The 26,616-nt window shown below is 47.9% G+C and overlaps 1 protein-coding gene across 1 annotated transcript in view; it reads left to right on the forward strand.

Annotated features, from left to right (window-relative positions):
* Positions 1-26,616, forward strand: part of LOC119111362 (uncharacterized) — a 112,852-nt gene that overhangs the window by 62,982 nt on the left and 23,254 nt on the right. The window lies entirely within an intron of this gene.

Here is a 26,616-nt window from a genome sequence, read left to right on the forward strand (position 1 = left end):
GGGTCGTGACTTGATTATTTCCGAGAATGTTTTGTCAGTCATATGGCTCCAAGAAAATGTAACATAGAGAAAATCAGCACGCCCCAGACATACATAGACTATTTCAGTGTTAAGTGAACAGTATTTACTATTACGGTTTTTGCAAAATCAGCCCAAAGTCAGATATTGTAACTTCTAAGCTGTATACACAAATTTGTGTTCCTGGAATAAAGCTTGCAAATCTCAACCAGGACCAGAGATATTCGTGGTGGCACATTCTACACCCCTATATCCTATGCTAAAATCAGTGAAAGATTATCTGCCTCCCATGAATGCAATGGCTGGTCCTACTTTTAATTGTCAACAGCCACACTCATGAACTAAGGCTTGCCTGACTCCCCATTCGCCACTACTTGGATTGCTGTGAACATGATTTTGCTGTGCCTATGTGAACTGAGCATCAATAATAGCGAGGTCGTCCTGTCTTATATGCCGATCGCATGTCGCACGTGACCTCCCAGGAAATACACCAATAACTATTTTCAAGCAATGCGCTACTTGTAAGTGGGAGTCTGACCTCCAAATTTAGTAGTCTTAGAATACGGGTGAAGTTGCGCACAGCACTCTAACTTCTACGCAGCGCGAAGCCTTTGACTCAACTTATCATAGAGTGACCTGACGAGATGAGCTTAAGGCATACTGGCGGAAACAATATCGGTGCCTACGTTAGCCTATGTCTAGCTCAGTTTTCACTTCAGTCCCACTGACCGGAAGACAGGTGTCGTGTCATGTGGGTATTTGCTGGGTTTGCTTGTGGGAAATGCAATTATAATTCGTCATACATACTGCCACGGTAAGGAAAGGTCATAATACTTTCGTAAGTGATGCTAGCAGATAGCCATCGCAAGAACTGCAGTCCGATAGTGAATTGTTGACATGCCATCAATGTCAGCGCCCCTCCTGCCATTGCACCTGGCAAGGCACTTAGCAGGTACCGACTGCCAACTGTCAAGTTAAGGGCAGTCTTGTCCACATTGCGTGCTATATAACTAGTCAGTGTGGGTTGTAGGTGCCAGTTGAAATGTGCAAACCTAGAGCTGAGACTTGAGAGAGCTGTTTGGTAACAGGTTACAGGAAAGGTACTGTTTGCGACACTGCATTTACTGGGTTCAACTACAAAACTTGTTATTTGGTAATTCGAACCCATTTTCAACACCATGATATATATATATATATATATATATATATATATATATATATGGTAGTCTTAGAGAGAGAGAGAGATATATATATATATATATATATATATATATATACGGCTTATATCATGAGCCATACGGCTTATATCAATAACATAAGCCGTATGGCTCATAAGTAATAAGGCAACAGGCCGGAACTGAATGGGATCTATGTTTTTGCAAGCGGCATGAGTCATGAGTCAAATGATTCAATGCAAGCGATTAGCCTGAACTGAGCTGAGTAAAAAAGATCGAGCGGCTATGAGTAATGGACTGTATCGAATTCCAAGATCTGTGAGTCGGTCCTGAGCCGACTCGAAAAATTTGAGTCGAACAAAAGTTTGCGCGGGAGTAGTCAAGAACATTTTCGTCCATGGCCAATAGACACCACCATGAGAACTTTTCCAATCGCACAGACAGCAGAAGGTACCTGAATGGTGCATGACTACGCTTTTCTGTGTTCAGCAACGATTCTAAGAATTAAAAACAATTTTTTCTTTTAATGGTGGACTTAAGGCCATCCTCGACATACATCCGAGCTCCTTGAACAGCTAAAACCACAGACAAACTTTTGACGACCTCCGTGTGCTGCTTCATCTTTCGATGCGTTTATTTTGAAAATTTGCTGAAATCGCAGGGATGATTTAGTAATTAATGTTTCATGGGGTTTACCGCCTTGATAGCTACTAAATCAATGTATGCATACAGAAAAAAGAATTGTTATGCAAAGTTGCATCATTTTTAAACAATCTCTGGGCTGCAAAAGACTGGATTGCTACGCTGTTATGGATTTCACAGACCTGTTTTGAAATTTCAGTGCAGCGTGATGGTTTCAGCTCATTTTGGGGATTGGGTATGTTTTGCATTTCCTGTGTAGTTGCATTCATGAGATGCGCCTAAAAACCATTATGCGCTTGTATGACCTGTGTTCTCCATGACCTGTGATTTGATTGAAAAATGGCATGCAAAATCCAGGAGCGAAGCTTCGCAAATCGCAAAATATGCTTGCAGTGTCCAGAGACGGGGAAATGGGTTAACTTGTTTTGGTGTTCGGGGGGGGGGGGAATGGGGATGGGGCTCCAACTTGATAAATCAACTGAATAGGAAACCAAACATGTGACAGAATCTATCCTTACTTGGGTTATTTCAGTATGGTTCTTTCTCTGATATAGAAATTTTGTGCCATCAGAATGCACATTTATTAATTGTACATAACTGTAGGTCGGACAGATATTCAAGTTTGTTAAGTCTACTCCTGAAGCTGCGGTATGCCATGGTTTATTTGTTTATGAAATGGAATGTATTTTATAACAAAAAAACTATAATCAAATGCAACTCCAACACCTTATCGTTTGTACTAGTTTCTGCCTCTATTATCATGTGTCACCAATCATCGCTAGTTCATTATAAGTAAATATGAGGTTAGGTTTAAAATCCCCACAATATCTGCAATGTAGTCAGCAACCACAACCGTAAATGCCAGCAATACCCGCTGAGGGCCCTGCGGCTTTTTAAGCCCGCGCCTTCTGGGCCCGCGGGCTCCAACGTGACAGCTCTAGCCAACACTTTTCCATTGATGAAGCTCTACATCATGAATATATTCTCGAAACGTAAAACACTTCGTGCCAATGTACCTAAAATCAAACAAGGTGTGCAGCTGTCTAAAAGGTGTGTTCACATTTCTATGAGGGTTTAAACTGAAATAGTCATCTTGAAGATCATTCGGTGCAGTTCACAGTCCTGCATTTCTTAAGGCCTAGATTTCTCCAGCTTCTGAGATACACGCTCAAGAAGATGTGCCGACATTTTCGTGCAAGCTATTTTAAGGTCACTCAGGCATCGATGACGCCAAATAATACCATTTAAACCCTGTCATTTGGCGAGCAAGGCCAAACAAAAAAAAATATTCAGGTGCCCCCTGCTGCCTACACACTGGAAAGGCTGTTATGGTGGTACCTATTGGCCATGGACGAAGTTGTCCTTGACATCATTCCCACAATACTTTTGTTCGGCCCAATTTTTTAGCCCGGCTCAGGAACGACTCACAATGTTGGATCGATTCAGCTCATTACCAATGGCGTTCGAGCTTTTTTTTCAGCTCAGTTCAGACTCATTCCTTGCATTAAATCATTTGACTCATGACTCATGCCGCTTGCAGAAACAAAGATCCGATTCAATTCTGGCTTGTTCCCTTATTACTCATGAACCATACGACTTAGGTACATATACAGATAGCTATATGTATATATATATATATATATAGTTAAAATTACACCTATATATATATATATGCATATATATATAGATAAAAATATACATATATACATATATATATATATATATACACATGAACTGTAACTCTGTATAAATCTGCAGAGGTATAAAGATGTTCCACGAACTATATAGCGTTCGTGAGCACGATTTCCGGAAATACCGGCCGCCAATTGGCTCTCAATCGATGTTGTGCGAAGCACGCTGCCGCAATCAAACAATGGCGTATTGAGGAGCATCTTTACTGAACAGAGCACTCGTGTTGTCTAGGGGAGTGTTTTTTCCTTAAAAGTATGCTTATGGTTATAAGTTAGCTTATTTCATCATATCTGATACTCGCGTCAATATTTAAAAAGTGGAGGGTTCTCTTCCAGTTAAGTGTCGTTACGGTCATGGTCCTGTACATATACACGTGTAAAGCTGAATAGCTAGGATTTAAAGGAAATTTTTAACTGCCACCTGGCCTAGTGGGGTTACTATACTTGGGTCAATATTGACCTAGCATCTTAGAACTTATTTACAATCGCGAGATAAAGTTGAGACCAATCCACTGCTTCTTTCTGGAAGGCTCTATATTTCTTGGCTTCGAGACGGCAGGCGAGGTCTTATCGCCAACCTCGGCCTTATTAGCTCGTGTTTTTAAAAAAACCGAATCAGAGCGAGTGTTAATGCATGTATACATGTGCATGTATGATGTATGCAGTGTTAATGCATACATCATGGCGAGTGTTAATGCATGTTTAATTGCATGCATACTCTTACATAAGTGTCTTCATCTGACAACGTATCTAACAGCAAAACGAAAGCAAATGGGAAGAAGTTCAACGCGAAGTCAGATGTGCAGAGTTCTTCAAGTGCATTCGTTAGGAAAGTTAAGCCACAAGAGTTTTTAACTGCACGACGCTGGAGATCTCTAAAGAGAACGGTAAAAGGCATTCAAGTTATATATATATATATATATATATATATATATATATATATATATATATACAAAGAAGTGTTGTTCACGAACATGCCCTGTCTGGGGCAGGAGGCATAAATATAGAGCTAGAAATATTTACGTTTAGGAACTGGCTTGACCGACAGCGTTTTTAATTACATCATCTCCACTGTGGTCATACCGTCGCACAATCTAGCATATTTGCCTCCGAATCCGATGGGAGTGTTTCCATCGTAACTACCCATTGGGAGAAGGTCATTCTCTTGACACCACATGCAGCACAGACCCATCGGGCATCTGAACCGGCACCCCGTGAGCCTTATGACAGTAGCTCTGATCTCGTAATGCTTCGCTATATCACCGTTCCGTTAGGCGACATCTCTGGTAAATATGCCTGTTCAGACCGGTATGCGTCTTACACGGCCCTGATCTGAGGCATCTGTGATTACTAACAAGTCATGGCTTTGGGGCAACTTATAAGCGTGATGGTTCCATCGCAGCCCTGATCCGTTTCCTACAGTTGCGTACTGTGGCAGCTGCGTGCTGACAGCTGCATAGTGTGACAACCTCAAGCGCAGGCGTACTTGAGCGTGACAGCTCTGTGACGCTGCGTCATGTGACAACCCCAAGCGCAGGTACACCTGCGCGTGACAGCGCTGTGACACCTGTATGGTAGCTCGTGTCTGTGACAGTGCTATGCCGTAATAGCCATATGCGTGCACGTCCGAGATGGCACGGTTTGGCTGCTGTTCCGCGACGCGTCGTCAGCCACGATCTGATATTGTGACGCCCTTAGCCGTGGGCGTGCCATGACCAGGCTCAGCCGAGGACGTGCCATGACCGGGCTCAGCCAAGGACGTGCCATGACCAGGCTCAGCCGAAGACGTGCCATGACAGGACTCAGCCGTGAGCTTTTTATGACCAGGCTCAACAGAGGGCGTGCCATGACCAGGCTCGCCCGGGCAGCAACGCAATCAAGCGGCAATCAATGCGACCCCTGTCCCCTCCCCGCTGAGGTAGACAGAATGCTCCGCGCTGTAGCACCCTACGCCTCCGATGAACTCCTATGTCAAGAGCAGACAATGTGACGTCATCGAGCGCGGCAGGCGTCAGCCGAGGACAATGGCTCATTGGGTGGCTCTCTTCGTGCGCAATGAATGGACGTGTCGCAGAAGTGAATAGGGTGCCAACACCTCAGGCTCGCGGCGCTCTGCTGAGGTCAGCAGGGCCGTAGTGCACGCGTGCCTACATGGGCGCGTGTGCATGCGTGCGTGCGTGCGTGCGTGCATGTCACCTATGAGGGGGAGGAGACAGGCTGGGCTTTTGGGATGTCTGTCACCGCTTGTTCCGGACGGCCAGCCGGTGAGCGCTGAACATTGCGATGCGCTATTGATAGTTGTTCGAATGCGTGTCATTTCCGTGCCCCAGGGGCACGCAAACAACTTAACTCACCTGCTAGATTGGTCTTTTCACGACGAAAGATACTATTTTCAAAACAACCATCTAAGCTAATTCCGCGGGTTTCAGCAATGGGGCACTATTGTTTTTGCATCATTATCACTGTTGTTGCTAGCCCATTACTTTGTTCGTAACTTAAAGAGCGATTCATTCGTATGAGTTTTGAACTGAGATACATTTTAACATTTTAAATTATTCGACGCAGTTCACGGCTCTGCCTTTTTAAGGCACTAACCCCTCCAGTTTCTGAGCTTGACGCACGAAAATATCATGGACTAACTCATGCAGACCGAAAATATGTATGGACTAACTCATGCAGACTTTTGCAAGGTTACCCGGGCATGCATGACGCCACAAAAACGTCACGAAAATACTGTCACGCTATGGGTCATATAGAGCTCAAGGCCAAAAATGTCATCCCCGAATTATTTGTCCACAATGGCACGATTTCTGGCATCAACAAAATTGTGATACGCCTTAGTCATGTGGTGCGCGTCAGGCAAGCTTCGAAAATAACTAACGCTTTGTGCTATATATGCTAGATCTTGGACAGTGTCATGTATTGAAACGAAAATAAGACTGGGAATTGAAGAGCTTAAGAATGGCGTCATAACGGAGTGTGTAAATGTAAGTAATCAAAATAAAATCGCGGATAAATGCAAGACCATCATAAGCAGAGGCCAAGACACGCGCACATAACGATGTCTTGCGTCTGCAAACAGTGCACCGATAAGCGCAACAGCTATCGACAAGATGAAGTACTACAAGTCACGCTGCGTGGAGACTCAGATACGGCCAATCTGGCAGCAGACGTTCCAGCGCGCAATCACGCGATGACGTGTTGATGAACATATGTACTGAATAGTGAAGTTGTGTGTTTATAACAGCCTATTACACTTAGTGAACCAATAGTTACAAGTGATCTTATTTCATCATAAGTGATACTTGCCTCAACATCTTTAAATATGGCACATGCCCTTTAAGCGGGCATGACGAGATAAACATGCACTATGGTTTAGCTTGGCATGCAATCTAGTCACGAAGATTCAAAGGATCTTCGGACCCCACCTTAACGCGCGCTCGGGTGGGGTCAAATTACCCCCCCCCCCCCGTGAGGGTTATGTAGAATGGTTACTGAACGCCGCGGCACAGCCGCGCCAAATTTTGCACAGCTATAGACCACTAAATCTCAGATCGTGTGGTATCCAAATACAAAAATAGATGTAACTTGCAAGGTTGCAGACTTTGGCAGGTCAGTCAGGCCATGGCTTCTGCGAAGTCAATTTCTAAGGAATTGTTCTATCTGGTGGAACAACTGAGTGCTAGACGAAGCCATACATCTCTGAAGTACTTTCTTAGGCAACACAGCAATTGCATAAACAAAATATGTTAAACTAGGGTAAGGTATGAAGGTTAGACCACTCTGTTTTTATTACTCTAAGGCTTGCTGTAAGAGGCAGTTTTTTATGCTCATTTCGAATTAATTGACAACAGGAACCGCATAAGGCATCTTTCATGGACTTCTTAAAGGTCAGAATAGGTCACTGACCTAAAATGACCCTGGTCAATGTTTAACTTTTTGGAAGATACTGCCCAGCTTAATTTTTGTCGCCTGAATAACAGTTGCACAGTTGACATTTGTGCATTTGAATAAAATGCAAAAATCAAAGAAGTCTTGTATGAGTTTAATCACCATGAACCTTGAAAGATCAGACAAGGCAACTGACCTTAAATGAGTATGCGACCTTTTGCTTAAAACAGGTATCTAGGTTCTGGGGACAATTTGGAAACCAACTTAAAGTTTGACCTGGTTTGACCTTATTTGACCCGAAGGCTGTGACCTAGAAGCTTCAAACTTTTTGACCTAAGTGAGTTGATGTGCGGATCAATACCCCCTATAAGTTTGGTGTTTTTAGCTCCCTCAGTTTCTGAGACCTCAGGGGGGTCAAATTGACCCTCACCGAGCGAGGGGTATCCAACCGGCCACCAGTGCGTCGCTGGCAGTTTATCGTCGGAGAGGTCAGAGATTCCGATACCGACGGACCGAACTGCCGTCTCCTGGCGACTTCTCTTAGTTATATGCCGTGTATGCATATATGAAAAATGTTTAGCAAGGTAGGTGGGGATAGGTTGCTGAGGCGAACGAGGCATTTACAATGGAGAACAGTCAAAAATGCGTTCATTTTGGGAAAAATTGGTGTGGCCCCTGCCACCTGGGATGACCTGACCTTACAAAGGCTAAGACATTCCAAGTCAAGATAGGCGAAGCATTTACGCCCGTAACTTCACTAAATCCTTTTTATGTCATACGGTTTAAACATTAATGGCGCGTATTTGTCAGCTTTGAGAGGCCTTCCATGACCCGTTCTCCCCCTTGATGTATCTTGTTAAGTTCTTAATAATCGGAGGAGCCAATGCAATAATCGCAAGCACTCCCTTGAGCCGACATTAGGCATGAAAGGCCGCATGTGTCCATATTTGCCAATTTTCTTATGATGGAGTTTTCAAGAGCTAATCAACGACGTCTTTTGCCTTGTCGCAACAGGCTTAGCTCTTGGGACAGCGGGTGCTTGTAAAGTGCGTATTTGAACCCATGACATATGGCTATGAGCCTTATGCCTATGGCCCTGCTTGATCTGTCAAAAGTTGCGTCGCCATTTCTGAGACGCAGCTGTTTTATCCAGTTTGAAAAGAGCTGTCCAGTTCTGTTTCCCGCGCGTCCCCTGTTGTTTTCCTGCTGTCTATCTAGCTTTGAATATCACTTAGGGGGGTCCCCACCCCCTCCTAGTTGGACGGAGGTTGAAAGAGCTTCCGTAGGGTGAGAGTTAAGTGTCGAGGAGCCACAAGATCGCATGCGATCTGAACGTAACGGGATATTGGCACGACAGCAGCTGACAGACAACACTGACATCCCACAGACGTGTGGTGACAAAATACGGCTCTAAGTCTGGGAAAGTATAGTTATTGATAAGTTCTTGCCAGCCCACATCAACCGGTCATGTTCTTGCACAAACATGGAATCATGTTCTGTTAGGCAATAACAATAATGTTGACGCGATTGCAGTTGCTTGTCTGCATAACACTTTTCCCATTACCTATGCAAAGCTATCTTTAAAACCGCAGGTTTAGCTGCACTGTGATAATGATGTAGTTGTGCAACTTCTGTCATAAAAACTTAAAGCTTATCAATTATGCTATCTTCGTTCCTCTGGCGATGGAATGTGACCTCAACACGCCATGCCTATATGTACTGACGAATGTAGGAGTGGCTTCGTGAGAACAATATTAAACCTAAGCGATACTGCGAGAATATGTCCAGTACCTGGCGCGATGCATCGTCTCGCAAAATGTGACTAATAATGAGTGCCTTGCTTCTTTTCTTCTTCCTAGTCCGTAAGAGCAATGAACTATTCGGAATTATAGCGAAAACGAAAACCGTGGACAACTGCCTCACATCTGCTTCGGCACTGAAATAATGCAGGCGAGCCGCTTTCCCAACTTTGTACGTCAAGAGCTCAGATAGCCCCACTAATGTAAACGACATTTGGGCAACAACCACCTATCACTGTCCAGACAGCGTATTTGAAGATGGCTTCGGACTCAGCTATTTGATATCGGCTTGTGGCTTGTCACACGCCACGCCATACTCGTGGAGTCACCCTGAATGATAGGCTTCATATGGACAATTCTGTCAGCATTTTCACGGACAATTTCCTCTTAATATCCGCGCTTGTCATGGCCACAAGCCTAACCCCAGACGCGTTTTAATAACACAAGTCACCAATGTAAAGGAGCGTTTTGAGTTGCCTGGAGTGAGTGGAAAACTTCGACTCCAAAAGACAATATGCCTTAAGCTTGGACCTCTGGGAGTTAACGTATTTGTAAGCACGGAACTGGCAGCTACGAAACTACGATATCAGATGGCATGATACAACTTTGAGGCGTTCTGTATTTCCAAACAAGTTTAGAAGTGAAACAGCCCGATTCCCCTAATCACAGGCAACGTGCTTTGCTCTTCATGTCGTTTGGGAATTACCATATGCATGCACCTGATCGATGTGAGCCGCACTCCTAGCCCTTTTTTTAAAGCAAACACCGTTAATCGGTGAAAATTGAATGCGACGGTGCCCTCCGGACGTCAATGACAGCCTATTTGGATTTGTGGGCGATCACCCTGATTTAGTGGCCATAGGTCATTGTGCTAAGTCTGGCATTGCTGAAGGCTAGTCAGAGCTGGCCGTCTGCAACGGTCAGAGACATTGTGACGATTTCTGATATCTTGGTGGCAAAAACAGAATAAAGTGGCACCTGAAGTCGATATATGCAAGATAAACGCGTGTATCTTTACACAAACGGGATGACTTGGCTATGTGCTTTATGCGAACTTTCCTATTCTACCTGGCCTGTTTCCTCCCTCCAGCCTTGAATTCTTGACTTTCTTCATTATGGTACGAGCAAGCCTGCTTGTCGGTGTAAATAAGAATGATAAATGCTGCTACCAGCTCAAAGTTTGTATGTGGGCGTTGCAAGACATGGCCTCATTAATCTTTGCAGGTGTATTAAAGGCGGAAAAAGCATCACAGTTCAAGGAACGATCCCAGTGATGACGGATTTCGAGTCCGCTGCAGAATCATCGTTGGTTGTGCACATAATCACAGTTTTTCGAATCATAGACAAACAGTTGCAAGCTGCAGAAAAATTGCTCAGTTTCTGGACCTGCTAACTTTCTGCTCATGGAAAAAAACCAAAACCCTTACATGTTCTTGCGTGAGTGCATAAGCCCGTGAGTTCTTTTGCCAACGACCGCTTTTAACCAGAGTAAAATCCGTGAATTGCTAGCTTGTGTGACGATGTGGTACATGCGCACCAGCCAAAAAAAAGCTCGGTTACGAGAAGACTTGGATATAAAAGCACATAGTATCCTCATCAAAGGAAAGACTGCGTTCAGAACAGCACTCTCATCGATAAGTCTCAGACGTTTCCGATTTATCCTCACCCAGAAGCATCGACGTTGAGATATGCATGTTTTTCACCATAGTGTCACCATCCCATGAAAAAACGCCACTGATGTCACACCATGACCCGGTGTCCCCACCCCATTTTGGCCGGCGGTTGTCGCCATCAGCCAGGTCAAACCGCAGCCTGGCGGCGCCGCTCGCCGTCACGCCACCAACCGTTACATCACAGCGTGACGCGGCGTCACGCCCAGCCCGATGTTCACCGCCACCGTTAAGCCGCGTCTGAACGCCGGGATCGCCGTGTCGCACGTGGAGGCGCTGCACCGTGGCTCCGTCGCGACCCAGCCTCACATCACGGGCGTGGGCCGTCCTCCATCGCCGAGGCAACCGCCCGGGAACGCGAGTGGACGGAGCCGAGAGCTCGCAACACTGATAACGACAACAAGGTGGAGGAGAGCCTCACCCCGGAGCTCGGAGGGTGGTCGAGTGTCGATCAGCGAGAGCGTCCCAAAACGTCGCGGGCCGTACTTTAATTACTTATCTCTATGCATCGCAGGCATTTATGTTAATCTTGGACAAATCTTGGGATGCTTTACAGCCCGCCCTGCTCTTACACTCACCATCAATGGTGAGGGGTTATGAACTGTTGTTACATGGGCGTGGTGACGCGTAACGCGGGGACCCGATCGTCGCATGAGGATAAGCATGGAAGAACGACTCCAGGCACCACACCTGAGGTCGGCCGCGTTCGAAATCGAGTCCGAAGGTATAGGCATGTGGGATACGGACTCAACTTAGCAGGTCCACTTCAAAACCGAATTACACACGGATTGAGCTCGCCAATTTCAAAAACAGTGCATTCGGTCTCGGACTCAGATTCATCATTTTGTTTTAATATCGGACTCCGACTTTGATACAAAGTTAATCCTAGGTCGACGAGGTTCAAAATTCAACACCTTCTCATGCTAAAACCGAAATTAAGCAAGAACCAGCTTGCACTGAGGTCAGCTTAACTGAAGATCAGCTTCTTAAACAATACGTCACTTTTAAGTCGTTAATTTAGCTACTGTTCACCCATGATTTAGTCACAATTCACTATCAACCAAATTTAGAAAAAAAATAATTATCATTAATGCTCAGTTATCGAGTTGCAAGAAACATCAAAAAATGCATGGAGTGAAAGAGGGGGGAGGGGAGCATTTAGTAAAAGCAAGGCCCATATACCACAAAATCTTTCAACACTTCCTCGGCAGAACGCCAGGTAAGTTGTTAAGTGCATGTGCGAGCTACATTATTCACATAGATAAGACAGTAGTAATAGCTTTATTCCTCCAAGAAAAAAGCAGGAAAATGCAGATATAGATGGGTTGATATTCCGGCGACAAGCCTTTATCGAAACAATAATCTCGAATTTTGAACTGACTTCTGCTATTGTGTCGAAAAAGGCATGCTGCCGAAACATCAACCCATTGTTTTCTCCCTTCTCCTGATTGATCTCCGAGGAATAAGGCTATTACGGGCGTCAGCTACGATTAACTTGATCTTAGTTCTTTAAGTTTAGATTACATTATACTTGGATAGACTGGTCCAAGTCAGGTCAGGTCATGTCATGTCAGGTCAGGTCAGGTCAGGTCAGGTTGGGTTAGGTAAGGTTAGGCTACGTTGGGTTAGTTTAGGTTAAATTCGGCCAGATTGGACTGGGTTTTTGAAGCTACAACTTATCAAACTTTGACCTACTGGTGATAGCCAAAATACCGTAAAAATGGATATCAGCACGATCTCAATGTCTTAAGAATTGACTTCAGGATCATGTTGTGTGCAAAGGTTGAACTCGAGACCCGTTCTCGGACCCATTAAGTATGACATCTCTATCTTCAGTGAATGTGCTACCACGAAGCCTCAGCTTATAGATCATTAATTTGTTTTTACAAAATCAACCGAACGGTCTTCTGATCTACTTCGGTGATTCAAGCCGTCTCGTGTGGTTGCACAAGCTCTCCATGGACAGTGTCCACAAAACTGCAGAGAGAGCGACCCCTCAAAGTCCGTCATCAGCCACTCCACCAACCACTCTGCATGCGGGCGAATCACGAGTATTTTATAGTGTCTATGCTCCGATCACGAGGATCCCGCATTCACAACGCGTGGTTTTCTGTACTCGTCCTATTGCTGTATATTCCGAAACATAAAGCTATCGTTGTTAGACAAAGAGGGAACTCTTTGGTCGTCAAAAGGTGCAGTGTGTTCCGCGCCTTTCGTACTGCAAAAGACGATTCGTTTTGTCTCCTGGCCTAACTCAGAGACTCATTTCCACCACTACCTCACGAGGGGCGAGACTTTTGTATGGGCGCCGACACCAATCCTAGCGATTACAGTTGGTTCGACGCAGGACAAGTTTATGCCTCGCCTTGAACATCAATGCAGTGAAAATTGGTCATACCTTCAGGAGAACAGTGATAGCGACAGTGGCAGAGAAGACCAACAGTGACAGTGGAATCATATTTGCTGACGCTGCAGCCTAAAAATTTATAACTAGTCCACAAATCATTAACTTCAAGTGAATCACTTGGCATTAAAGCCAGTGAAGAAGTAGGTGCCAAACCCAAACCTACAAAGGCGTAACTGATGAGCCTATGCAAAAATTTGACTACGCCGCTATAATTATGGGCCGAATGAACCTGCCTGCTTAGGTTGAATACCCTCCAGTTCCGCGATTAAACATTCCTTTGCTCTGCTCTCGTGGTTGTACGCTGACAGTGACTAGCATTGCCTGCGCATTACTCCAGGGGTGCTTGAGCTGCCGCGAGAAAGGCTTTCATGACCGTCGTGACTTAAATAACCAACAAGTCATGACCACCATGCTATAACCAAAATGACATCATCAGTTTCGTGACTTTTCATGCTTGAAATCTAAAAAAGAGTTACCACATTTGTATGGGGTTTAGAGCTGAAATAACCATCTAGAAGACCCCCCCCCCCCCCGGTGCAATTTACAGCATTGCCGTTCTTAAGACCTAAACCCCCTCTAGCTTCTGAGCTACACGCACGCGAAAATGGTGAAAGAATTTCGGGGAGAGTATTTCAAAGTCGCCTTGGCATTCATAACATAAAAGTAACTTCATTCAAATCATGCCATTTCATAATTAATGCGGCGATCAAGGCCGGGGCAAATGTAATGGCCAAGGCGTTGATATCTGGCGTTCGCATTTCCATACATAACGGCCTTCAATTGGCTCTCAATCAATGCTGTGCAATGTACGATAACGTAATCAAACAATGACGTGTCGACGAGCACATTTACTAAGCAGAGAAGTTGCGTTGTCAAGAGTAGTCTTTTTTAACTTCAAATTATACTGGCAGTTATAAGTCAACTTGTTTCATCATACCTGATACTTGCTTCAGTATCTTCAAATGTGAAACATTCCCTTTGAACAAATCCCCGAGAAAGATAAGAACACCGCGCCGACGAAATTGTGTCTTCGGTCCTCCATTAATGATCTAAATACAAATGCACTCCGCCTACAAATGTTCTTAATGCAAATATACAACTAGGACATATGGGCAATATATGGGCGCACCATTTTTTTTTATCGTAAACTACTTCCTTTCAGTGTTCTTGACATAAACAACCGAATCGGAAGAAGAAACAGTTTTATTGGTCGCTCTATTTCATACGATGCTTTCCGAACAAAGGTAGCACCACGGATTTTGATTTGCGGGCGGATTTTCAAGAAAGGCTCCTGGACAAGATGGAGCCTCCTATACCAGCGGGCTCCTGCGCAGTATCGTATTTGGAGGAGAGGGGTAAGGAGAAATGTGCCTCCTCGTCAATATTGTACGAATACCATCTTCAAGTAACTAAGTGTCGACAGCTAAAACAAATCCAGAATGGAGACCTTCTTATTAACTAGTAAACGGTCTCTCTAACCTAAAATATGGCTTCCTCATCCAGAAAAGGACCTCCTAATACATAGAGAGGTCTCCTCATCCAGAACAGCGTGTTTCCGATTCAGGACGAAGAGTGCAAATCTACCCAACGGGCTCCACTATTCCAAAACCGGGCTGTCTGACCCGAAATCGTGGCCATCTGATGCATGAAAGAAGCCTCCTGTTCCAGAAATGGGGCCTTCTGAACATAGAGAGTGCACCTGAACCCAGAACAGAGGCTCCCTAATTTATAACGGGCCTCCCGAGCCAACAGGATGCAGCTCTTCCTAATGACAGGTGTCAACTACCTCCCCCCCCCCCTTGCTGCGCGCCCCCTTGCTCGCTGCCACCTTTCGGAGAACACCGGGTCCAGGACGGTTGGTGGCCGCGGGCCGGCGGGCCCTCACCGCCCTCCGACGACCGCTCACCTGCGTGTCGTCCCAGGTGATGTGCAGCTCCGAGTCGGGCAGGATGTCGCTGGCCTGGTTAACGTGTTTGATGGCCAGCTGCACGGCCGGCATGACTCCGAGCCCCAGCTGCCCCTCGTCTCCGTGAACCGATGTCATCGGGAAGAAGCCAGCGATGTGGATGTCCTCGAGGGCGCCGGCCGAAGCCGCCAGCAACAGCAGCAGGAGGCGAGCGCGCCCGTCTGCCATCGCCGCCCGGCCAGCGGTCACAGGTCAGTGGCGCTGCGTGACGTCATGCCCTGCCCATGCTGTGTCACGAACTGGCCGGGTCGGGGCCGCTGGACCGCGGCAGGCCGAGGCGGCCGCCACCACGCGGCGCTAGTGAGCAGACCGTAATTCAGCGCCGCCGAAAGGGCCGAGAATCAATAGCTTTGGGTCTCAGTGTAACCTGGACATGAGTTAAGTTCAGTGTGTGTGCGTGGTGTGTGTGATTATGCCACGACGTGACGATGCGCGATGTCACAATATTACTCGTTGGCAGTTGTATGTGCTTAGCTGGCGGCGACGACATTAACGGCCTGCAAGCAACAAATCATTGACCAGTACGGAAGCGTAACTACCGAAGCATGAGCAGACGGACGCTAGTCGCCACAAACCTGAACGCTGACGACCCTGTTGAAAGCTAGCGGATTGTACTGTTTTGTCACTGACTACGTGGCGGTGTTGAAACATGCATGCCATCGGGAGCCAAATGCGCGCATAAAGTGACACGGGGCGCATTTTCTATCGGCGTTTGCCACCAAATAATAACTTGTCAAGAAAGAACAGCTGTTGGCTTCATTCGTAGCATGACGCTGGGCAAGTAAATTCAAGACGTCGTGAAGCATGTTGACAAAGTGCACGATTAGGGTACAAGTACCTGCTGACAAAAGTCGGTCTCAGAGTGTGCAACGAAAGACCCTCGGGATCTGCCCTCGTCGATGCAATTTCCCAAACGTTTCCGAAAAAGCATTGCAATGTTACATCTGCCTTAATCTCCGCGACATCATCTGAAATTTCACGCGGAATTAAATCAGCTGTTTTTTAATCTGCCCTAGCGGAAAATATGCCAGGACGTATTGTTGCATTATTGGCCAAGGAATCCGTTCTCAGTCAGAATTTGTAGGCTTATATCTGCAGCTAGCCGGATTGCCGCTGTCCCGGGACATCAGACTACTTCTGGAAGATGCACTCAGCGCCCGGCCCGGCTCGATTTGTATGCTGAGCCGACTCGTGGGGCTTTCTTTGTAAGGTTAGACTGGCGAGATTTCTCCCATACCGAATCTTGATCAACCAGCACAACAGGAATTTCGGGCACAAATGTCAGTAGCCGTCAACACCAATAGGCCCATCCACATCGGGTTTATGGTTTGGCCATTTCAAGTCAAACGAGGCGGGTACTTTTCACATGCTCTTAGTGATGACATCCTTTGAAACACTGTACTGCCGCGGGCTGAATATGGTAGGCCGCAGTTATATCATGCTTATTATTTTGTTAATAAGAATGGGACATTCGCTTCCCATTTGCTTGGCAATGTCGGTTTCCTTGGAAGAGCTGACTTGGAAGCTTCTTTTAATCCTTGCCAGGATCTGGGGTCGATACAGCCCGCTGTGATCTCCGGAGGATATTTGCCGAACCGTTCACCGGATCATAATGACATTGCGCTGTCAAACTCACTGAGTTTGAAACCTTTGTGATGACTGATCTAAAAACCATCATCCTTTCATCTCTGGCGAGTCCGTTATTGCTTCATTCTGAAGGGCGTGAGTAACGAGAATTGGGATGACCTTTGCTCTATTGTGCTATATTGACACTACTCTGCACCATACCTCATTGTCCATAACGGTTTGAGAATGTACAGTCGCTGTATAATGGAAGGCATCCTCCTATACGGGAGGAGGACAGCTGATGTATGGAGCTGGCGCTTCCGGAAGCCGGGCCTCTAACGGCCTCACTCGACCACTTCCTGGAGCAAATGCACACGTTCGGCATTACGGCCACCATTTCGCCCAGCACTCTACTGCGTTAAATAGGGCACAAAATGCCGCAGCTCACGGGCTCAGACCAGCGGGGTGCACGAGAGCCGCGCTCACGCTAAGGGAGCAGTGTGGCTGGAGGAACTGCGGCGACGCCAGAGGCAAATCATGCCAGCATTGGGCCCGACGAAGACAAACCCGAAGGCGGCGGAGAGCGGGCCTGGGCGCGCGTCAGAAGGTGCACGTCCACCAGGTTCTACACACCACTACCGACTCAACCTCCAACGGACAGTTACGGCCTCCAGGCTTGAGGAGTGCCATACTTGTAAGACAGGAGCACACAGTTTGAGCAGTTCTCTCCGACATCTCGCTGCCTGTCGTTGTGGAGGCCGGGCAAGCAGAGTGGCCGAACGCCATCGCGGACCTCGACCGTAGAGCAGCCTCTCCGAACGGAGGCACACAGCGTCGTCAACCGCCAGGACGCCGGCGCCCCCCCCCCCCCCCCCCTCCCGACGCGCTCCGAGTGACTAGGCCGGGCGCTGACGACGCTGACGGCGCGGTGCCAGACGTCCCCTGGTCAGTGCAGTCTGCTCACACAGTTTGAGCCGGTAACAACCGGTTTCGCTGCGAGCACGGCACTGAGCTGTGCTAGCCGGGCTCGCAATCGGCGAGCCCAGCAATAGCACCGGCGACAGGGAGTCGGGCGGCGACAACGTCCACAGTAACGCCTGAAAGCAGCCGCTGGTATACAATGTGGCGCCAGTTCCGACCGTGCGCTCGAAGCGCTTCGAAGTGAGCAGCTTCAGTCCAATCATGAGGTCAACCGGTATGTGTAGCTTAGTCAAAGGCTGGACCTAGTATCGTTCTGCTCCCCCATCTGCCAAGACCGGCCACAGATGCGCCCCGCCCAGCAGACCTGCCGCAGGTGCGCCCCAACCAGCAGAGCGCGCTCTTCTCATTGTTCTGTGTGGTGGAGCACGGTGGTCTGCTGAATAACGGGCATTATATAGCCTTCGTGCGCGCTGGCCACCGCTGCGAGCGACTCACCGTTAATCTGGCTTTCCTCAGCGGCCCGCGTTGACAAAAACTTTGCATGTTTGGGCGTAGGCGGCACAACCAATATTTATTTGATAACATCGTTTTATCAGTACCGTTTGATGCACTGAAGGGCACTTATTTTCAGCATAAGGTTAGGCATGGCCTAGGCAGGCCAAGTCAAATCTGAAAAATCTTCGAAACCGATGTTAACCAAACATTGATATACATGCTACAGGGCACATAACTGGTGTGTTATGTTGCAGCAGTAGGCCCATTACGACACAGCAACGTTTTGCAATACAACTGACCGACTGTCGCTGCCCAGCCGTGCATCGCTTCCCATGCTGAAGAATCACTTTACAGTATGCTAAGGCTCCTTACACACTTTGCCAGTCCATACACGCCCATTTACGTGTGGCCGACCAACACCGGCGACCAGGCAGCCGTGTTGAACGACGGCCGGGCCGTCGCTGTCGACGGCGGCTGACGGCGGCACATCGTTGGCAGTCACGCGCGGCCGCACTGAGGGCCCGACTAACGAACGCACACCTTGCACCTGTGCACGCATGGTGGCATCATCTGACCGAAAACAGCCTTATGAGCTCTGCAGACAAATGGGGAACGAGCGACTCACTGTCAACTACGCGCGCAATCAACTTGCGCAAATATTAATTTGCGCCAACTATGTGAAGGCGCAAAATGTGATTTGTCCTCGGTTGGCTGACGAAAAGCGTCAATATCAAGAGGCACTCCAAGATGAGGTGAGTACAATGCTGTAGATGGCGCGCGAGGCTGCGATCTAGTCTTTTTTAGTCGAGCTCTGCAGAAGCACGTCGGCTTTGGCGTCCGGAATGACCCATCATATCTACTCTTTCACTGTTAAGTTGACGAGACCGCTGAAGCCGGCGAGGATTATACCTTGAGAAATCCATCCGAAAGATCAGAAAAACTCCATTCTGTACAGATTGGCATCAAGCATGAATGCATTCTTTTCTCAGAACCCTATTGCACTTCATTCGTCCAGGTGAAGTCCAAGAACAAGCTATGTTGAAAATGTCAACATGATGCTAAGAAAACACGCACCTAACACCTAATAAAAACATATACACAGACACGCACACACAATTCGGGAAAGAAGGAAGAGACAGAGAGAGAGAGAGAGAGAGAGAGAGAGAGAGGAGAGAGAGAGAAGAGAGAGAGAGAGAGAGAGAGAGAGAGAGAGAGAGAGAGAGGAGAGAGAGAGAGAGAGAGAGAGGAGAGAGAGAGAGAGAGAGAGAGAGAGAGAGCTGAGTGAATGAGCAGGATAGTGATGGATGGAGAGGGCATATACATCATCAAATTTGTCCCCGTCAAATAAACGCTCTAAAGTGTAAGCATTTGCAGTCACCTTTGCATAGCAGCGTTTCGAATTCGTAGAAGCCCGATGAAAAACGAAAGGCACCAGACCAGCATTTGCGTGGCGAAACTGCAGGTAAGGAAATTACTCTCAAGAAACGAGGAAAGTGACAGGAAAAAAACAAAAAAAAAAGAAATCAAGCGAAAATATGTGCACAGCTTCCTTTATGATCATGTTTTTTTTACTTAACATCACTCAAGGTAAATCTCCCATTCCAAAAAGTCGGAAAAAGTTATTTAGACAGTTAAAAAGTTGTCAATATTATCGAGGAGTTTCACGACGCAAAACTGTCACGGTTGTGACAGTCACTGTTGCAAGTCAAAACATCTACTGCCACGGTTGTGACAAGTTGCTACATGACCTAAGATGATATGTACTCTAGCATGACATCTCTTCAGAGTTAATCTGGTAAGATCCTTCTTGAGCCACCTATAATTTGCAGCTGAAAATCTTTTCAAATGTGGCAAGGTCTCTTGCAGCCCTCTGTAATCATGGGCAACGATTTTAGCCAAATTGAGAGTAAACGTCGTACAATGCACATTGAACCGCGTCTCAAGTTGATCAGCAGTGGAGCAGGAAGAAGACGTACCTCTCGCTTCACTTTGAACCAGCGGTGAGACTGGCGACAGCCGTTAAGGTTTACAACTGCGCTCAGCTGTTGAGATTTACAACTGCCCTCAGCCGTTGAGGTTTACAACTGCAACTGCTTTTGAATCAGCCGTACGTTAACATTCTCTCATCTTGTCTTAAACCCGAAGAAACGGAGTAAATGAAGATGCGTATCGCTTCGTTTGCTGCCTTTCTGAAGCAATAAGTGTAACAGAGGCTGAAGCATCCGCCTGCTCATACACACAGCCCTCAAACGGCCAGGTGAATTTCAGGCACGGCTTCCACAGCACCCGCCGAATGGACAATTTGGCCAGGAGGGATCCAGTTTGATCAGCGACGCGGACCCTGCTCCGACCCAGCCAAACAAGCACGAAGGCTGACTTCAACGAACGTGACCCAACGATTGCCCCTGACCGGCCCCAGGTGGGAGCTCTGTATGCGTGGAGCCGCCTATAGATTTCACACCCACTGCAGGACGGGAGGGGGCGGGGGGCGAGCAGGAGCGCGTAAGAGACATAGTCGGCCGAGTGACGAACTTTGGAAGCTGAGGCTCATACTTGCGCGTTACGCATTGCATAACTACTACTCCATCGCCGCGACCGGGATGCAAGTTACGAGACTCATATCCTGCAACTGGCATACACTTGCAACTTATTTAGCCGTCGTTGCTGGGCGACGGTGTACTCCCGCGTTCACTCGCCGGGTTCCAGAACAAAAGCCTGGGGGAGACTGACTGCGGTCGCACGGCTACGCGGTGTGCTCGTGTCCGGTATTGATCCAGCGCCGCTCTTCGTGAGGATGCTGTATTCGGCACACTGTGAGGATACTGTCCTCGGCATGCTCTGATTTTGAGGACACTGTACTCGGAACACTCTGCTTGTAAGAATACTGTGCTCGAAACGCTCTACTTGTGAGAATACTGTACTCCGCACGCTCTGCTTATGGTACTGTACTCGGCACACCCTACTTGTGAGAACACTAATCGGCATGCTTTGCTTGTCAAAGCTCTGGCCGACAACCAGCGCGGCCGTTTGAACCATGTTTTTGAGCCCTGCTTGTTCCAACAGTCCACCAACCAGAACTGGTGTTTGCTTGGTTCTGATGACTTCGTTCTGTTCCACCTGGCCTGTCCTGGCAAGCGCTTTGCTTGCGTCTTCCTGTTTGTTTCTATGAAGCACCAAGACAAACAAAGCGGCAACAGGACAGAGTTTTAAAAACAGTTGTTGCAATTGTCAACTTCAAACGCTCAGTGGCACGTGGCAGTGAGGGGTGAGATACAAAATGCAAAATACTTACACATCCTGCAGCCGTCAGTCATTCGATACCAAGCCATCCTTGCCCCTCGGTACCCATAGCATGTAAAACTAATATCGTAGATGTTCACATTGGGTTCCGAAGCGTTGGTGGGCCATCTAATTGTCGGCAGTTAGCAGAGGAAATATCAGCACGATTAGAGCACTAGTGAATGAGCCACGGCCAGGAGTAATATCAGCACAATTAGAGCACTAGTGAATGAGCCACGGCCGGGAGTGATATCGATCAATTGCATTGCATGGTTGCCTTTGGTGGTCCATGTCTCATAAGAGGAAGATTAAGCTTACACATCGCTCATGTCGGATTAAACCAGGTGCTAGTTTTATAATGTTAAGCTCGTTGTTTATTACTTGCATTGACATTGTGACACAGATAACCTGCATTGCATGGCCTAGAATAACACGAGGAAAGGAAAACATCGTGGTTTTGCTTCCTGAAATGAACTTTTGAGTCAGCAGGCATTTGTCATTCTTTCCATCATATCAATCGTCAGGCGAAGTTTTGTCATTCATTAGGACCGTTTCAATCAAATAATAAAAAGGAAAATGAGTGCAGGTATCTGCCAGTCTTATTAGAAACACCTGTCTATTATGACTTTATGCCCTCAACATATCTGCGCTGTTTTTGACACGATCAGTCCATCGTAAAGTAAGCCTGTCCGATTTCATTTGTTTCCATTTCATGCCATTTCATTAAGCCAAATGGTCCGGGGAATTTCGATAGCAGTTTGAAGCATATCCCTCAAATATGCAGAAAACGACCTCCTCCCTGCATTTAGCCTCCTTTTTCAAGCTGGAGGGACTGCAGCCCCACCAAGTCAAAAGGAAACTACAACCCTGAACAGGTCATAAATGGCCTCCCACACCGGAACAACAAACATCATCTCTTGTCTGTTGTCGTCAACAGGTACTGGAGCAACAGCGATGTACTATGCTACATTAGCGGTAACTGGAGTACGTTGTAAGCTGCGAAAATTGCAGACTTTCGCTGTTCTCGTTTCATGACCAGTCACAATTCATGGTCAAAAGATAAAAACGTTTCTGAAAAAGAAGTTCCAGCTTCTTTAAGGCATGTGTTGGTAACATGCGAATGCTCACCCACGAATGCACTTAAGTTATTCATCCTATTTTATGCGTGATATACACCACCAAGCATAGCCGTTGGGTGTGGTTCGTAAAATAAGTTAGTTGCTAAAAAACGTCGCAATTATAGCCTAGCCAGCATTGTTCTGATCACAGAGAATTGTGAAGACCCAGATTTAGATTATCACGTTAATTTGATGACAAGTTTGCATAGGCATTTAATGGGCTAGGGTGCAGGAAACCAATCGATCTATTGTTAAATACCTCATGTCATCGTATCAACACCGTAACAGCAGAGCGAGAAGTGCGTCCAGGTCAAATGCCGTCTTCAGTACAACAATGCACACCTGGTCATCTAAGACGACAGAAACACTAACACCCATATGACCTTCCCTTTCCCGCCGCAGACACCGCCATGGCACACTTCATGGCGTCGGTTCGCACAGCCTCCGTTTTTGATCACCTTGGCCATTTCGTTCACCGATGTTACGACAACCCAGCCTACGATTTATCGGCGCAGACGCTGGTGTGCAGATTAGGGGAGATGGCCCTCTGCGGACACGGCAAGAAGGTTCACAGACCCGCTCAAGCCGCGCGCTTTTCCCGGTCGCAGGCACCGTCGCCACACATCTGAGCGAGTTAGTTCGCAGCGCGGTCCTGTGCGCCCTCCTCTGCTGTCCCGGCGCCCGGCGCTCGGAGCACCTGCACCTGATGGTCGAGCTTGTTCTGCCGGATCAGAGTGGAGATGGGGTCCGCGTCGTCCGGAGCCGGGTCGAGGAACGCACCGGTGCCGTCGGCGACGACCGACTTTCCGCGTCGGCGGCGGAGCGCCACGAGCATCGCCGTTCCCAGAAGTGCTGCCGCCCCCGCCGCTGCCGGAACGCCCAGCACCAGTGGTAGAAGGTCATTGGTAGGGGGCGACTCTCGAGCTCCCTCTCGGCCACCGCTTGAGAGGTCATTCGAAGTCGCCACCGCCTTCTCCGGGAAGTCGTGCGGAGTTGGCGCGCCGTCCTCCGGTAAGGTATTGGAAGTTCCCGCACTGCCATCGGAGAAGGCAGCCAGACTCGCTGTTCTGTCCTCGGTGAAGGCAGCTGAGGTATCCGCTCTGTCATCGGGGAAGGCAGTTGGGACATCCCCTCTGTCATCGGGGAACGCAGTTGAGGCATCCCATCTGTCATCGGGGAATGCAGTTGAGACATCCCCTCCGTCATCGGGAAATGCAGTTGAGGCATCCCATCTGTCATCGGGGAATGCAAATGAGACACCCTCTCTGGCATGGGGGAATGCAGTTGAGGCATCCGCCCTGCCATCGGGAAATGCAGTTGAGGCATCCCATCTGTCATCGGGGAATGCAAATGAGACACCCCCTCTGGCATGGGGGAATGCAGTTGCGGCATCCCCTCTGTCATCGGGGAAGGCATTTGAGGCGTCTGCTCTGTCATGGGGGAATGCAGTTGAGGCATCTTCTCTGTCATCGCGAATGTCAGTTGAGGCATCCGTTCTGTCCGCGACGAAGAAATTTGTCGTCCATGATCCATCCTGTGGGATGTAGCTTGCGGTCGTTGCTCTGCCATCAGGGACGCCACTCGGGTTTACCACGCTGCTTTCTGGGGAGGCATTAATTGTCTCCGTTCTTTTTTTAGCAAAGAAGACACTTGTGGTCACCGCTGCCGCCGCCGGCAGGGCTGTTGAAAACATCTCTGTGGTCGGAGGGATAACGCTGGACTTTGTTGATGCATCCTCCGCTAACACATTCGGAGTCACCTCTCCTTCCCTGGAGGAAAAGGTCGCACTTGTCTCCGACTCCTCTGGTAAGGCCCTCTGGTCAGCCTCCCTCTGTATAGTCCCTGTAGCGTGCCCGGGGAAGACTACCCTGGTTACACTCGGCTCTTGTGAAAACTGTTCACCGACTCTGCCTACGGTTTCATTCTGTCGGGCGGGTGCAAAGGGAGCCCTGCTCCCGCCGCTCGGCGCGACCGTCACTCCGCGCACCCATGGCGCGCGATTCCGATCCGCAGTCGTCGAGTGTGTCCCTGTCCGTGCCGCTGTTGTAGGTGACTGTGTTGCTTCAAAGGCGCTGCTCGGAGGGCTGGCGGTGGCATGGCGATCCAAAACTTCGGTTGTCATTGGAATGGCATCGGGTGGGTTTGGTGGTCCGGGTGATGCCTTGTCGTCGACTGGGACTGTTCTCCCATCTCCCATGCCGCTTGCCAGAGCTTTCTCACAGTTCGCTTCGCCGGACGTCGAAGGTCTACAGGATGTGTCGTTGCCTGCTCTCCTGGGTGCATCCCCGTGCTGAACATCCCCGGTCACCACGCTTACCCCTGAAAGACAGATATCCACACAGTTAAGATTTGAAAGAAGACGAAAAACGATTGTAATGCTGTTGACCTAGTATCCGTACCGCAACAGCAGAGCGAGAGGTGCGTCCAGGTCAGCTACCGTCTTTGAACTTTGCGAACGTACTCCACGATTTACGACTTCAGCACCTGGGAGAGATAATTTGTCCAAGTACTCCAAGTACAAAAAAGCACGCCTGTCCATTTGAGCCGACACGAACACTGACACCCTTATCACATTCCCCTTTCCTGACACGAATACTAATGACACACTTGATGACATTAGTTCGTATGACGTCGTTGATGTCGATGACGTCTATATGCGCTTCTGTTGATCTGGTGCTGCTACGTACACCTGTCTTCACCTTCACCGCGACCATCACGCAGTCAGCGTGCTCGACAGGCACGCAGGTACCATACCGTACATCTGACGCGTCGGAATGATTGGGAAAATCACCGCCACGCGCCTGGCTGGCGCATGGGTTGAATTGCTTGCTGGAAAGATCGCCTATAAGGATATGCCTCAAAAATGTTCCAAGATGACATGTTGGGACTTAACACGTTGCCTGCTTCCTTTTACTGGCGTCGTTAGCCTTATTAGAGTCATCGTCCAATAGCTCGTATTATCAGTACCGCTTATTTGCACCTTTTATGAAATATTATTTTCATGAGTTTTGCGGTCTGATATATTGACGACACACCTATGTTTTACAGACGTCTATTAAAGCAAACGGTAAATCTTCAGCCATATTCCCTCGTTAGCTCCATACACTAAGCATTTCAAGAGACTAAAACGGCGAATTTCTTTGCCGGCGTGATTCAAAAGCTGTTGATGCTGTTCGCTCCTACGTTCCTAGGCCCTTACGTGTGAGCATGCTTTGAGTAGCACCGACATAAGTTTTCCAGGAGCAATCGACGATGGGACAGACCGTGAATATTCGGTGAGAGGTGATTTTATAGAGGAGTAGTGTGCCTGACACCTCAGATTTGATTTGGAGCTAATAAGCTGAATGGTTTTAAGCTCAAGCTTCAGCTCCTTTAAACGGTGTTAATCAGAAATGCAACGACCATGGTGGGAGGTGCGGTGCCGCCGAGGGTACGTACGTTTAGAAATTGGCTTGTGAAATAACCTAACGTCGGGAGTTTGGTTTGGTACGAGTCCATGCCCTCTCAGACAGTAACGAGCATTGCAGGGCCATTGAATAAAAAAGAGTAGCCAGTTCTGGGGCAAAACGACATACATCTGTGTGTCCTGGGCTGCAGAGAACCGGCCCACACAGCGGCCCCTCTTCGGAGAGTGTACAGGCGCGCGGGCGGGGCGTCTGCCACAAGAGGTCACCCGTGGCTGGAGCATGCAGATTGCTTCGGATGAAGAGCGCGTGGCGAGGATGCAGGATGAAAGGAGAATCGCTAAACAGGGTGGATAAGCGTTGAGTATCCCTATCCGATAGGCGCTGAAAGGGACCGGTAATTTATTTGACGTGAACACTTATAACGGTCATGTCCTTAGTCGTGTGATGACCTTAATTGCGTCTTGTATTAAGGACATCACTAGCCGTCATCCATCTATTCCTTTGCAATGGAAAAAATACGCGAAGAAATCGGGCGACTGAAAAATTAATTCCAGAGGTCCAATGCCAACCA

This window comes from Pollicipes pollicipes, unplaced genomic scaffold, assembly GCF_011947565.3.
Source record: "Pollicipes pollicipes isolate AB1234 unplaced genomic scaffold, Ppol_2.1 Scaffold_7261;HRSCAF=8764_pilon_pilon_pilon, whole genome shotgun sequence".
Taxonomy (NCBI): domain Eukaryota; kingdom Metazoa; phylum Arthropoda; class Thecostraca; order Pollicipedomorpha; family Pollicipedidae; genus Pollicipes; species Pollicipes pollicipes.